General features: G+C 42.4%; 8 non-coding genes across 8 annotated transcripts; all 8 read right to left on the bottom strand.

Moving 5' to 3' along the window:
* Positions 1–926: 926 nt before the first annotated feature.
* On the bottom strand, positions 927–999 carry trnar-acg (transfer RNA arginine (anticodon ACG)). The gene has a single exon. It is a non-coding gene; the product is annotated as a tRNA-Arg (tRNA).
* Positions 1000–2703: 1704 nt separating this feature from the next.
* trnar-acg (transfer RNA arginine (anticodon ACG)) lies at positions 2704–2776 on the bottom strand. The gene has a single exon. It is a non-coding gene; the product is annotated as a tRNA-Arg (tRNA).
* Positions 2777–4480: 1704 nt separating this feature from the next.
* trnar-acg (transfer RNA arginine (anticodon ACG)) lies at positions 4481–4553 on the bottom strand. Its single transcript has one exon. It is a non-coding gene; the product is annotated as a tRNA-Arg (tRNA).
* A 1705-nt stretch (positions 4554–6258) lies between these two features.
* Positions 6259–6331, bottom strand: trnar-acg (transfer RNA arginine (anticodon ACG)). Its single transcript has one exon. It is a non-coding gene; the product is annotated as a tRNA-Arg (tRNA).
* Positions 6332–8035: 1704 nt separating this feature from the next.
* Positions 8036–8108, bottom strand: trnar-acg (transfer RNA arginine (anticodon ACG)). The gene has a single exon. It is a non-coding gene; the product is annotated as a tRNA-Arg (tRNA).
* A 1704-nt stretch (positions 8109–9812) lies between these two features.
* On the bottom strand, positions 9813–9885 carry trnar-acg (transfer RNA arginine (anticodon ACG)). Its single transcript has one exon. It is a non-coding gene; the product is annotated as a tRNA-Arg (tRNA).
* Positions 9886–11590: 1705 nt separating this feature from the next.
* On the bottom strand, positions 11591–11663 carry trnar-acg (transfer RNA arginine (anticodon ACG)). The gene has a single exon. It is a non-coding gene; the product is annotated as a tRNA-Arg (tRNA).
* A 1703-nt stretch (positions 11664–13366) lies between these two features.
* Positions 13367–13439, bottom strand: trnar-acg (transfer RNA arginine (anticodon ACG)). The gene has a single exon. It is a non-coding gene; the product is annotated as a tRNA-Arg (tRNA).
* Between the last annotated feature and the right edge of the window lie 525 nt (positions 13440–13964).

A 13964-nucleotide genomic window follows, 5' to 3' on the forward strand; every position in this document is an offset into this window, starting at 1 on the left:
AGATTCACCTATTAACCACATCTGGGTTGAAATCATTTTGATCATTCAAGTTTATTTTATTGGTAATAGAAGAAAGAGAACAGTACAACACAGGAATAGGCCCCAACACAGGAATTCCCTGTAATTCCTGATGAACGGCTTTTGCCCGAAACGTCGATTCTCTTGCTCTTCGGATGCTGTTCCTTTCCAGCACCACACTCTCGACAATGAACATTGTTCCCCAGAGTCCAATATAAAGCAGTGACCATTATTACATTATTCTCCAGAATCCAATGTAAAATATTGAGGATCATTTCCCAGACGAGAATTTAAAACAATTTTGCTGTCTAGGATTGTTCAATACGTTCGCAGAAGTTGTATGACTCTGATATTTTACTTGTAAATTCTGCGTCCGATGTACTCTCTCACACTAGCTGCCTGAGGAAGGAGCGGGGCGCTGGACTCTTGCACTTTCAGATAAACCTGTTGGACGACAACCTAGTGTTGTGAGATTTTTGACATTGTCCAATCCAGTCCAATGGCATCGTGGTTTGATGTCGGCGCGAACTGGGTAAAGATTGAAATATGGTAAAAACAATGACTGCAGATGCTGAAAACCAAATACTGGATTAGTGGTGCTGGAAGAGCACAGCAGTTCAGGCAGCATCAAACGAGCAGCGAAATCGACGTTTCGGGCAAAAGCCCTTCATCAGGAATGACTGAAATATGTCTTTTCAGTGAAAAGGGCATTTACCCTTCAGAATCAAAATTGCGTTGTTCATCATCTTAACTCATTTTATTCTGTGTTGTTGGCTGATCTGTTATTTTGCCGCTTTCCTTGATTACTTTCTTTCATTTAATGTGAGAAAATTGCCCTTTTGTTATCCGCCTCCGTTGCAATTGAGGTTAATTTACAGGAGTGTGCTAAAGTGATTTCCAAGCGCACGCGAGCTAGGTCGGAGTCGAACCTACAATCTTCTGATCCGTAGTCAGACGCGTTATCCATTGCGCCACTAGCCCGCACGCTCAAGAGCCACGTGTTAGGACGAGTCCCCTCTGCAATTCTTTGGTCTTGATGATGAAATGAGTGGCAATCGTCAATCGACAAGCTGAATATTCAGCAAGATCATCAGTTTCACTGCTTGACCTCGTTCACTTTGAAAGCTGATGAATTTCACCGAAAACTAAGAGCACACCTCACATTCAGATCACGTCTTCGCTAAGTCAGTTTACAAACTTCGAGGTTACAAAAAAAAACGCCAACTGCGGATGCTGGAAATCAGGAGCCAAGTCAGAAATTGCTGGGTAATTGGTCTGACAGCATGTGTGGAATGCAATCACACTTTAACGTTCGGGTCCGGAGATAAAGAGAAACTTATTTCGCCAGAATGTGGTGAATCTGTGGAATTCATTGCCACAGAAGGCTCTCATTGGAGGAAGCCAGGCCATTGATTATATTTAAAACAGAGACAGAGACGTTATTGAGGAGCAAGGGAATCAAAGGTTAGGGGGAGAAAGCGGGAAAATGGGATTGGAAAACCTATCGGCCGTATTGGCGGAGCAGAATCGATGGGCTGAGTGGTATAATTTCTGCTCCTCTGTCTTATGGACGTTTCCTCAGAACGAGTTTGATTTCTGATTTTATTCCAGGATACAAAACCGATTTGAAGAGAAAATTAGAAAGTTTAGAAATGATGTGAACTTTACTTTTCAAAGCTTTTGATTTCTTTTCAGACTGTGCTGAGGAGTTGAATTGATTCCCAAAACCCACAGAAATTTACATGGCACTGTCAGAGTCAGATTCACCTATTAACCACATCTGGGTTGAAATCATTTTGATCATTCAAGTTTATTTTATTGGTAATAGAAGAAAGAGAACAGTACAACACAGGAATAGGCCCCAACACAGGAATTCCCTGTAATTCCTGATGAACGGCTTTTGCCCGAAACGTCGATTCTCTTGCTCTTCGGATGCTGTTCCTTTCCAGCACCACACTCTCGACAATGAACATTGTTCCCCAGAGTCCAATATAAAGCAGTGACCATTATTACATTATTCTCCAGAATCCAATGTAAAATATTGAGGATCATTTCCCAGACGAGAATTTAAAACAATTTTGCTGTCTAGGATTGTTCAATACGTTCGCAGAAGTTGTATGACTCTGATATTTTACTTGTAAATTCTGCGTCCGATGTACTCTCTCACACTAGCTGCCTGAGGAAGGAGCGGGGCGCTGGACTCTTGCACTTTCAGATAAACCTGTTGGACGACAACCTAGTGTTGTGTGATTTTTGACATTGTCCAATCCAGTCCAATGGCATCGTGGTTTGATGTCGGCGCGAACTGGGTAAAGATTGAAATATGGTAAAAACAATGACTGCAGATGCTGAAAACCAAATACTGGATTAGTGGTGCTGGAAGAGCACAGCAGTTCAGGCAGCATCAAACGAGCAGCGAAATCGACGTTTCGGGCAAAAGCCCTTCATCAGGAATGACTGAAATATGTCTTTTCAGTGAAAAGGGCATTTACCCTTCAGAATCAAAATTGCGTTGTTCATCATCTTAACTCATTTTATTCTGTGTTGTTGGCTGATCTGTTATTTTGCCGCTTTCCTTGATTACTTTCTTTCATTTAATGTGAGAAAATTGCCCTTTTGTTATCCGCCTCCGTTGCAATTGAGGTTAATTTACAGGAGTGTGCTAAAGTGATTTCCAAGCGCACGCGAGCTAGGTAGGAGTCGAACCTACAATCTTCTGATCCGTAGTCAGACGCGTTATCCATTGCGCCACTAGGCCGCACGCTCAAGAGCCACGTGTTAGGACGAGTCCCCTCTGCAATTCTTTGGTCTTGATGATGAAATGAGTGGCAATCGTCAATCGACAAGCTGAATATTCAGCAAGATCATCAGTTTCACTGCTTGACCTCGTTCACTTTGAAAGCTGATGAATTTCACCACAAACTAAGAGCACACCTCACATTCAGATCACGTCTTCGCTAAGTCAGTTTACAAACTTCGAGGTTACAAAAAAAAACGCCAACTGCGGATGCTGGAAATCAGGAGCCAAGTCAGAAATTGCTGGGTAATTGGTCTGACAGCATGTGTGGAATGAAATCACACTTTAACGTTCGGGTCCGGAGATAAAGAGAAACTTCTTTCGCCAGAATGTGGTGAATCTGTGGAATTCATTGCCACAGAAGGCTCTCATTGGAGGAAGCCAGGCCATTGATTATATTTAAAACAGAGACAGAGACGTTATTGAGGAGCAAGGGAATCAAAGGTTAGGGGGAGAAAGCGGGAAAATGGGATTGGAAAACCTATCGGCCGTATTGGCGGAGCAGAATCGATGGGCTGAGTGGCATAATTTCTGCTCCTCTGTCTTATGGACGTTTCCTCAGAACCAGTTTGATTTCTGATTTTATTCCAGGATACAAAACCGATTTGAAGAGAAAATTAGAAAGTTTAGAAATGATGTGAACTTTACTTTTCAAAGCTTTTGATTTCTTTTCAGACTGTGCTGAGGAGTTGAATTGATTCCCAAAACCCACAGAAATTTACATGGCACTGTCAGAGTCAGATTCACCTATTAACCACATCTGGGTTGAAATCATTTTGATCATTCAAGTTTACTTTATTGGTAATAGAAGAAAGAGAACAGTACAACACAGGAATAGGCCCCAACACAGGAATTCCCTGTAATTCCTGATGAACGGCTTTTGCCCGAAACGTCGATTCTCTTGCTCTTCGGATGCTGTTCCTTTCCAGCACCACACTCTCGACAATGAACATTGTTCCCCAGAGTCCAATATAAAGCAGTGACCATTATTACATTATTCTCCAGAATCCAATGTAAAATATTGAGGATCATTTCCCAGACGAGAATTTAAAACAATTTTGCTGTCTAGGATTGTTCAATACGTTCGCAGAAGTTGTATGACTCTGATATTTTACTTGTAAATTCTGCGTCCGATGTACTCTCTCACACTAGCTGCCTGAGGAAGGAGCGGGGCGCTGGACTCTTGCACTTTCAGATAAACCTGTTGGACGACAACCTAGTGTTGTGTGATTTTTGACATTGTCCAATCCAGTCCAATGGCATCGTGGTTTGATGTCGGCGCGAACTGGGTAAAGATTGAAATATGGTAAAAACAATGACTGCAGATGCTGAAAACCAAATACTGGATTAGTGGTGCTGGAAGAGCACAGCAGTTCAGGCAGCATCAAACGAGCAGCGAAATCGACGTTTCGGGCAAAAGCCCTTCATCAGGAATGACTGAAATATGTCTTTTCAGTGAAAAGGGCATTTACCCTTCAGAATCAAAATTGCGTTGCTCATCATCTTAACTCATTTTATTCTGTGTTGTTGGCTGATCTGTTATTTTGCCGCTTTCCTTGATTACTTTCTTTCGTTTAATGTGAGAAAATTGCCCTTTTGTTATCCGCCTCCGTTGTCATTGAGGTTAATTTACAGGAGTGTGCTAAAGTGATTTCCAAGCGCACGCGAGCTAGGTAGGAGTCGAACCTACAATCTTCTGATCCGTAGTCAGACGCGTTATCCATTGCGCCACTAGCCCGCACGCTCAAAAGTCACTTGTTCGGACGAGTCCCCTCTGCAATTCTTTGGTCTTGATGATGAAATGAGTGGCAATCGTCAATCGACAAGCTGAATATTCAGCAAGATCATCAGTTTCACTGCTTGACCTCGTTCACTTTGAAAGCTGATGAATTTCACCGAAAACTAAGAGCACACCTCACATTCAGATCACGTCTTCGCTAAGTCAGTTTACAAACTTCGAGGTTACCAAAAAAAACGCCAACTGCGGATGCTGGAAATCAGGAGCCAAGTCAGAAATTGCTGGGTAATTGCTCTGACAGCATGTGTGGAATGAAATCACACTTTAACGTTCGGGTCCGGAGATAAAGAGAAACTTCTTTCGCCAGAATGTGGTGAATCTGTGGAATTCATTGCCACCTGAAGGCTCTCATTGGAGGAAGCCAGGCCATTGATTATATTTAAAACAGAGACAGAGACGTTATTGAGGAGCAATGGAATCAAAGGTTAGGGGGAGAAAGCGGGAAAATGGGATTGGAAAACCTATCGGCCGTATTGGCGGAGCAGAATCGATGGGCTGAGTGGCATAATTTCTGCTCCTCTGTTTTATGGACGTTTCCTCAGAACGAGTTTGATTTCTGATTTTATTCCAGGATACAAAACCGATTTGAAGAGAAAATTAGAAAGTTTAGAAATGATGTGAACTTTACTTTTCAAAGCTTTTGATTTCTTTTCAGACTGTGCTGAGTAGTTGAATTGATTCCCAAAACCCACAGAAATTTACATGGCACTGTCAGAGTCAGATTCACCTATTAACCACATCTGGGTTGAAATCATTTTGATCATTCAAGTTTACTTTATTGGTAATAGAAGAAAGAGAACAGTACAACACAGGAATAGGCCCCAACACAGGAATTCCCTGTAATTCCTGATGAACGGCTTTTGCCCGAAACGTCGATTCTCTTGCTCTTCGGATGCTGTTCCTTTCCAGCACCACACTCTCGACAATGAACATTGTTCCCCAGAGTCCAATATAAAGCAGTGACCATTATTACATTATTCTCCAGAATCCAATGTAAAATATTGAGGATCATTTCCCAGACGAGAATTTAAAACAATTTTGCTGTCTAGGATTGTTCAATGCGTTCGCAGAAGTTGTATGACTCTGATATTTTACTTGTAAATTCTGCGTCCGATGTACTCTCTCACACTAGCTGCCTGAGGAAGGAGCGGGGCGCTGGACTCTTGCACTTTCAGATAAACCTGTTGGACGACAACCTAGTGTTGTGTGATTTTTGACATTGTCCAATCCAGTCCAATGGCATCGTGGTTTGATGTCGGCGGGAACTGGGTAAAGATTGAAATATGGTAAAAACAATGACTGCAGATGCTGAAAACCAAATACTGGATTAGTGGTGCTGGAAGAGCACAGCAGTTCAGGCAGCATCAAACGAGCAGCGAAATCGACGTTTCGGGCAAAAGCCCTTCATCAGGAATGACTGAAATATGTCTTTTCAGTGAAAAGGGCATTTACCCTTCAGAATCAAAATTGCGTTGCTCATCATCTTAACTCATTTTATTCTGTGTTGTTGGCTGATCTGTTATTTTGCCGCTTTCCTTGATTACTTTCTTTCGTTTAATGTGAGAAAATTGCTCTTTTGTTATCCGCCTCCGTTGTCATTGAGGTTAATTTACAGGAGTGTGCTAAAGTGATTTCCAAGCGCACGCGAGCTAGGTAGGAGTCGAACCTACAATCTTCTGATCCGTAGTCAGACGCGTTATCCATTGCGCCACTAGCCCGCACGCTCAAAAGTCACTTGTTAGGACGAGTCCCCTCTGCAATTCTTTGGTCTTGATGATGAAATGAGTGGCAATCGTCAATCGACAAGCTGAATATTCAGCAAGACCATCAGTTTCACTGCTTGACCTCGTTCACTTTGAAAGCTGATGAATTTCACCGAAAACTAAGAGCACACCTCACATTCAGATCACGTCTTCGCTAAGTCAGTTTACAAACTTCGAGGTTACCAAAAAAAACGCCAACTGCGGATGCTGGAAATCAGGAGCCAAGTCAGAAATTGCTGGGTAATTGGTCTGACAGCATGTGTGGAATGAAATCACACTTTAACGTTCGGGTCCGGAGATAAAGAGAAACTTCTTTCGCCAGAATGTGGTGAATCTGTGGAATTCATTGCCACAGAAGGCTCTCATTGGAGGAAGCCAGGCCATTGATTATATTTAAAACAGAGACAGAGACGTTATTGAGGAGCAAGGGAATCAAAGGTTAGGGGGAGAAAGCGGGAAAATGGGATTGGAAAACCTATCGGCCGTATTGGCGGAGCAGAATCGATGGGCTGAGTGGCATAATTTCTGCTCCTCTGTCTTATGGACGTTTCCTCAGAACCAGTTTGATTTCTGATTTTATTCCAGGATACAAAACCGATTTGAAGAGAAAATTAGAAAGTTTAGAAATGATGTGAACTTTACTTTTCAAAGCTTTTGATTTCTTTTCAGACTGTGCTGAGTAGTTGAATTGATTCCCAAAACCCACAGAAATTTACATGGCACTGTCAGAGTCAGATTCACCTATTAACCACATCTGGGTTGAAATCATTTTGATCATTCAAGTTTACTTTATTGGTAATAGAAGAAAGAGAACAGTACAACACAGGAATAGGCCCCAACACAGGAATTCCCTGTAATTCCTGATGAACGGCTTTTGCCCGAAACGTCGATTCTCTTGCTCGTCGGATGCTGTTCCTTTCCAGCACCACACTCTCGACAATGAACATTGTTCCCCAGAGTCCAATATAAAGCAGTGACCATTATTACATTATTCTCCAGAATCCAATGTAAAATATTGAGGATCATTTCCCAGACGAGAATTTAAAACAATTTTGCTGTCTAGGATTGTTCAATACGTTCGCAGAAGTTGTATGACTCTGATATTTTACTTGTAAATTCTGCGTCCGATGTACTCTCTCACACTAGCTGCCTGAGGAAGGAGCGGGGCGCTGGACTCTTGCACTTTCAGATAAACCTGTTGGACGACAACCTAGTGTTGTGTGATTTTTGACATTGTCCAATCCAGTCCAATGGCATCGTGGTTTGATGTCGGCGCGAACTGGGTAAAGATTGAAATATGGTAAAAACAATGACTGCAGATGATGAAAACCAAATACTGGATTAGTGGTGCTGGAAGAGCACAGCAGTTCAGGCAGCATCAAACGAGCAGCGAAATCGACGTTTCGGGCAAAAGCCCTTCATCAGGAATGACTGAAATATGTCTTTTCAGTGAAAAGGGCATTTACCCTTCAGAATCAAAATTGCGTTGCTCATCATCTTAACTCATTTTATTCTGTGTTGTTGGCTGATCTGTTATTTTGCCGCTTTCCTTGATTACTTTCTTTCGTTTAATGTGAGAAAATTGCCCTTTTGTTATCCGCCTCCGTTGTCATTGAGGTTAAATTACAGCAGTGTGCTAAAGAGATTTCCAAGCGCACGCGAGCTATGCAGGAGTCGAACCTACAATCTTCTGATCCGTAGTCAGACGCGTTATCCATTGCGCCACTAGCCCGCACGCTCAAAAGTCACTTGTTAGGACGAGTCCCCTCTGCAATTCTTTGGTCTTGATGATGAAATGAGTGGCAATCGTCAATCGACAAGCTGAATATTCAGCAAGATCATCAGTTTCACTGCTTGACCTCGTTCACTTTGAAAGCTGATGAATTTCACCGAAAACTAAGAGCACACCTCACATTCAGATCACGTCTTCGCTAAGTCAGTTTACAAACTTCGAGGTTACCAAAAAAAACGCCAACTGCGGATGCTGGAAATCAGGAGCCAAGTCAGAAATTGCTGGGTAATTGGTCTGACAGCATGTGTGGAATGAAATCACACTTTAACGTTCGGGTCCGGAGATAAAGAGAAACTTCTTTCGCCAGAATGTGGTGAATCTGTGGAATTCATTGCCACAGAAGGCTCTCATTGGAGGAAGCCAGGCCATTGATTATATTTAAAACAGAGACAGAGACGTTATTGAGGAGCAAGGGAATCAAAGGTTAGGGGGAGAAAGCGGGAAAATGGGATTGGAAAACCTATTGGCCGTATTGGCGGAGCAGAATCGATGGGCTGAGTGGCATAATTTCTGCTCCTCTGTCTTATGGACGTTTCCTCAGAACGAGTTTGATTTCTGATTTTATTCCAGGATACAAAACCGATTTGAAGAGAAAATTAGAAAGTTTAGAAATGATGTGAACTTTACTTTTCAAAGCTTTTGATTTCTTTTCAGACTGTGCTGAGTAGTTGAATTGATTCCCAAAACCCACAGAAATTTACATGGCACTGTCAGAGTCAGATTCACCTATTAACCACATCTGGGTTGAAATCATTTTGATCATTCAAGTTTACTTTATTGGTAATAGAAGAAAGAGAACAGTACAACACAGGAATAGGCCCCAACACAGGAATTCCCTGTAATTCCTGATGAACGGCTTTTGCCCGAAACGTCGATGCTCTTGCTCTTCGGATGCTGTTCCTTTCCAGCACCACACTCTCGACAATGAACATTGTTCCCCAGAGTCCAATATAAAGCAGTGACCATTATTACATTATTCTCCAGAATCCAATGTAAAATATTGAGGATCATTTCCCAGACGAGAATTTAAAACAATTTTGCTGTCTAGGATTGTTCAATGCGTTCGCAGACGTTGTATGACTCTGATATTTTACTTGTAAATTCTGCGTCCGATGTACTCTCTCACACTAGCTGCCTGAGGAAGGAGCGGGGCGCTGGACTCTTGCACTTTCAGATAAACCTGTTGGATGACAACCTAGTGTTGTGTGATTTTTGACATTGTCCAATCCAGTCCAATGGCATCGTGGTTTGATGTCGGCGGGAACTGGGTAAAGATTGAAATATGGTAAAAACAATGACTGCAGATGCTGAAAACCAAATACTGGATTAGTGGTGCTGGAAGAGCACAGCAGTTCAGGCAGCATCAAACGAGCAGCGAAATCGACGTTTCGGGCAAAAGCCCTTCATCAGGAATGACTGAAATATGTCTTTTCAGTGAAAAGGGCATTTACCCTTCAGAATCAAAATTGCGTTGCTCATCATCTTAACTCATTTGATTCTGTGTTGTTGGCTGATCTGTTATTTTGCCGCTTTCCTTGATTACTTTCTTTCGTTTAATGTGAGAAAATTGCCCTTTTGTTATCCGCCTCCGTTGTCATTGAGGTTAATTTACAGGAGTGTGCTAAAGTGATTTCCAAGCACACGCGAGATAGGTAGGAGTCGAACCTACAATCTTCTGATCCGTAGTCAGACGCGTTATCCATTGCGCCACTAGCCCGCACGCTCAAAAGTCACTTGTTAGGACGAGTCCCCTCTGCAATTCTTTGGTCTTGATGATGAAATGAGTGGCAATCGTCAATCGACAAGCTGAATATTCAGCAAGATCATCAGTTTCACTGCTTGACCTCGTTCACTTTGAAAGCTGATGAATTTCACCGAAAACTAAGAGCACACCTCACATTCAGATCACGTCTTCGCTAAGTCAGTTTACAAACTTCGAGGTTACCAAAAAAAACGCCAACTGCGGATGCTGGAAATCAGGAGCCAAGTCAGAAATTGCTGGGTAATTGCTCTGACAGCATGTGTGGAATGAAATCACACTTTAACGTTCGGGTCCGGAGATAAAGAGAAACTTCTTTCGCCAGAATGTGGTGAATCTGTGGAATTCATTGCCACCTGAAGGCTCTCATTGGAGGAAGCCAGGCCATTGATTATATTTAAAACAGAGACAGAGACGTTATTGAGGAGCAATGGAATCAAAGGTTAGGGGGAGAAAGCGGGAAAATGGGATTGGAAAACCTATCGGCCGTATTGGCGGAGCAGAATCGATGGGCTGAGTGGCATAATTTCTGCTCCTCTGTTTTATGGACGTTTCCTCAGAACGAGTTTGATTTCTGATTTTATTCCAGGATACAAAACCGATTTGAAGAGAAAATTAGAAAGTTTAGAAATGATGTGAACTTTACTTTTCAAAGCTTTTGATTTCTTTTCAGACTGTGCTGAGTAGTTGAATTGATTCCCAAAACCCACAGAAATTTACATGGCACTGTCAGAGTCAGATTCACCTATTAACCACATCTGGGTTGAAATCATTTTGATCATTCAAGTTTACTTTATTGGTAATAGAAGAAAGAGAACAGTACAACACAGGAATAGGCCCCAACACAGGAATTCCCTGTAATTCCTGATGAACGGCTTTTGCCCGAAACGTCGATTCTCTTGCTCTTCGGATGCTGTTCCTTTCCAGCACCACACTCTCGACAATGAACATTGTTCCCCAGAGTCCAATATAAAGCAGTGACCATTATTACATTATTCTCCAGAATCCAATGTAAAATATTGAGGATCATTTCCCAGACGAGAATTTAAAACAATTTTGCTGTCTAGGATTGTTCAATGCGTTCGCAGAAGTTGTATGACTCTGATATTTTACTTGTAAATTCTGCGTCCGATGTACTCTCTCACACTAGCTGCCTGAGGAAGGAGCGGGGCGCTGGACTCTTGCACTTTCAGATAAACCTGTTGGACGACAACCTAGTGTTGTGTGATTTTTGACATTGTCCAATCCAGTCCAATGGCATCGTGGTTTGATGTCGGCGGGAACTGGGTAAAGATTGAAATATGGTAAAAACAATGACTGCAGATGCTGAAAACCAAATACTGGATTAGTGGTGCTGGAAGAGCACAGCAGTTCAGGCAGCATCAAACGAGCAGCGAAATCGACGTTTCGGGCAAAAGCCCTTCATCAGGAATGACTGAAATATGTCTTTTCAGTGAAAAGGGCATTTACCCTTCAGAATCAAAATTGCGTTGCTCATCATCTTAACTCATTTGATTCTGTGTTGTTGGCTGATCTGTTATTTTGCCGCTTTCCTTGATTACTTTCTTTCGTTTAATGTGAGAAAATTGCCCTTTTGTTATCCGCCTCCGTTGTCATTGAGGTTAATTTACAGGGGTGTGCTAAAGCGATTTCCAAGCGCACGCGAGCTAGGTAGGAGTCGAACCTACAATCTTCTGATCCGTAGTCAGACGCGTTATCCATTGCGCCACTAGCCCGCACGCTCAAAAGTCACTTGTTAGGACGAGTCCCCTCTGCAATTCTTTGGTCTTGATGATGAAATGAGTGGCAATCGTCAATCGACAAGCTGAATATTCAGCAAGACCATCAGTTTCACTGCTTGACCTCGTTCACTTTGAAAGCTGATGAATTTCACCGAAAACTAAGAGCACACCTCACATTCAGATCACGTCTTCGCTAAGTCAGTTTACAAACTTCGAGGTTACCAAAAAAAACGCCAACTGCGGATGCTGGAAATCAGGAGCCAAGTCAGAAATTGCTGGGTAATTGGTCTGACAGCATGTGTGGAATGAAATCACACTTTAACGTTCGGGTCCGGAGATAAAGAGAAACTTCTTTCGCCAGAATGTGGTGAATCTGTGGAATTCATTGCCACAGAAGGCTCTCATTGGAGGAAGCCAGGCCATTGATTATATTTAAAACAGAGACAGAGACGTTATTGAGGAGCAAGGGAATCAAAGGTTAGGGGGAGAAAGCGGGAAAATGGGATTGGAAAACCTATCGGCCGTATTGGCGGAGCAGAATCGATGGGCTGAGTGGCATAATTTCTGCTCCTCTGTCTTATGGACGTTTCCTCAGAACCAGTTTGATTTCTGATTTTATTCCAGGATACAAAACCGATTTGAAGAGAAAATTAGAAAGTTTAGAAATGATGTGAACTTTACTTTTCAAAGCTTTTGATTTCTTTTCAGACTGTGCTGAGTAGTTGAATTGATTCCCAAAACCCACAGAAATTTACATGGCACTGTCAGAGTCAGATTCACCTATTAACCACATCTGGGTTGAAATCATTTTGATCATTCAAGTTTACTTTATTGGTAATAGAAGAAAGAGAACAGTACAACACAGGAATAGGCCCCAACACAGGAATTCCCTGTAATTCCTGATGAACGGCTTTTGCCCGAAACGTCGATTCTCTTGCTCGTCGGATGCTGTTCCTTTCCAGCACCACACTCTCGACAATGAACATTGTTCCCCAGAGTCCAATATAAAGCAGTGACCATTATTACATTATTCTCCAGAATCCAATGTAAAATATTGAGGATCATTTCCCAGACGAGAATTTAAAACAATTTTGCTGTCTAGGATTGTTCAATACGTTCGCAGAAGTTGTATGACTCTGATATTTTACTTGTAAATTCTGCGTCCGATGTACTCTCTCACACTAGCTGCCTGAGGAAGGAGCGGGGCGCTGGACTCTTGCACTTTCAGATAAACCTGTTGGACGACAACCTAGTGTTGTGTGATTTTTGACATTGTCCAATCCAGTCCAATGGCATCGTGGTTTGATGTCGGCGGGAACTGGGTAAAGATTGAAAATGGTAAAAACAATGACTGCAGATGCTGAAAACCAAATACTGGATTAGTGGTGCTGGAAGAGCACAGCAGTTCAGGCAGCATCAAACGAGCAGCGAAATCGACGTTTCGGGCAAAAGCCCTTCATCAGGAATGACTGAAATATGTCTTTTCAGTGAAAAGGGCATTTACCCTTCAGAATCAAAATTGCGTTGCTCATCATCTTAACTCATTTTATTCTGTGTTGTTGGCTGATCTGTTATTTTGCCGCTTTCCTTGATTACTTTCTTTCGTTTAATGTGAGAAAATTGCCCTTTTGTTATCCGCCTCCGTTGTCATTGAGGTTAAATTACAGCAGTGTGCTAAAGAGATTTCCAAGCGCACGCGAGCTATGCAGGAGTCGAACCTACAATCTTCTGATCCGTAGTCAGACGCGTTATCCATTGCGCCACTAGCCCGCACGCTCAAAAGTCACTTGTTAGGACGAGTCCCCTCTGCAATTCTTTGGTCTTGATGATGAAATGAGTGGCAATCGTCAATCGACAAGCTGAATATTCAGCAAGATCATCAGTTGCACTGCTTGACCTCGTTCACTTTGAAAGCTGATGAATTTCACCGAAAACTAAGAGCACACCTCACATTCAGATCACGTCTTCGCTAAGTCAGTTTACAAACTTCGAGGTTACCAAAAAAAACGCCAACTGCGGATGCTGGAAATCAGGAGCCAAGTCAGAAATTGCTGGGTAATTGGTCTGACAGCATGTGTGGAATGAAATCACACTTTAACGTTCGGGTCCGGAGATAAAGAGAAACTTCTTTCGCCAGAATGTGGTGAATCTGTGGAATTCATTGCCACAGAAGGCTCTCATTGGAGGAAGCCAGGCCATTGATTATATTTAAAACAGAGACAGAGACGTTATTGAGGAGCAAGGGAATCAAAGGTTAGGGGGAGAAAGCGGGAAAATGGGATTGGAAAACCTATC

This window comes from Chiloscyllium punctatum, chromosome 31 (genome assembly GCF_047496795.1).
Source record: "Chiloscyllium punctatum isolate Juve2018m chromosome 31, sChiPun1.3, whole genome shotgun sequence".
Classification (NCBI taxonomy): Eukaryota; Metazoa; Chordata; class Chondrichthyes; order Orectolobiformes; family Hemiscylliidae; genus Chiloscyllium; species Chiloscyllium punctatum.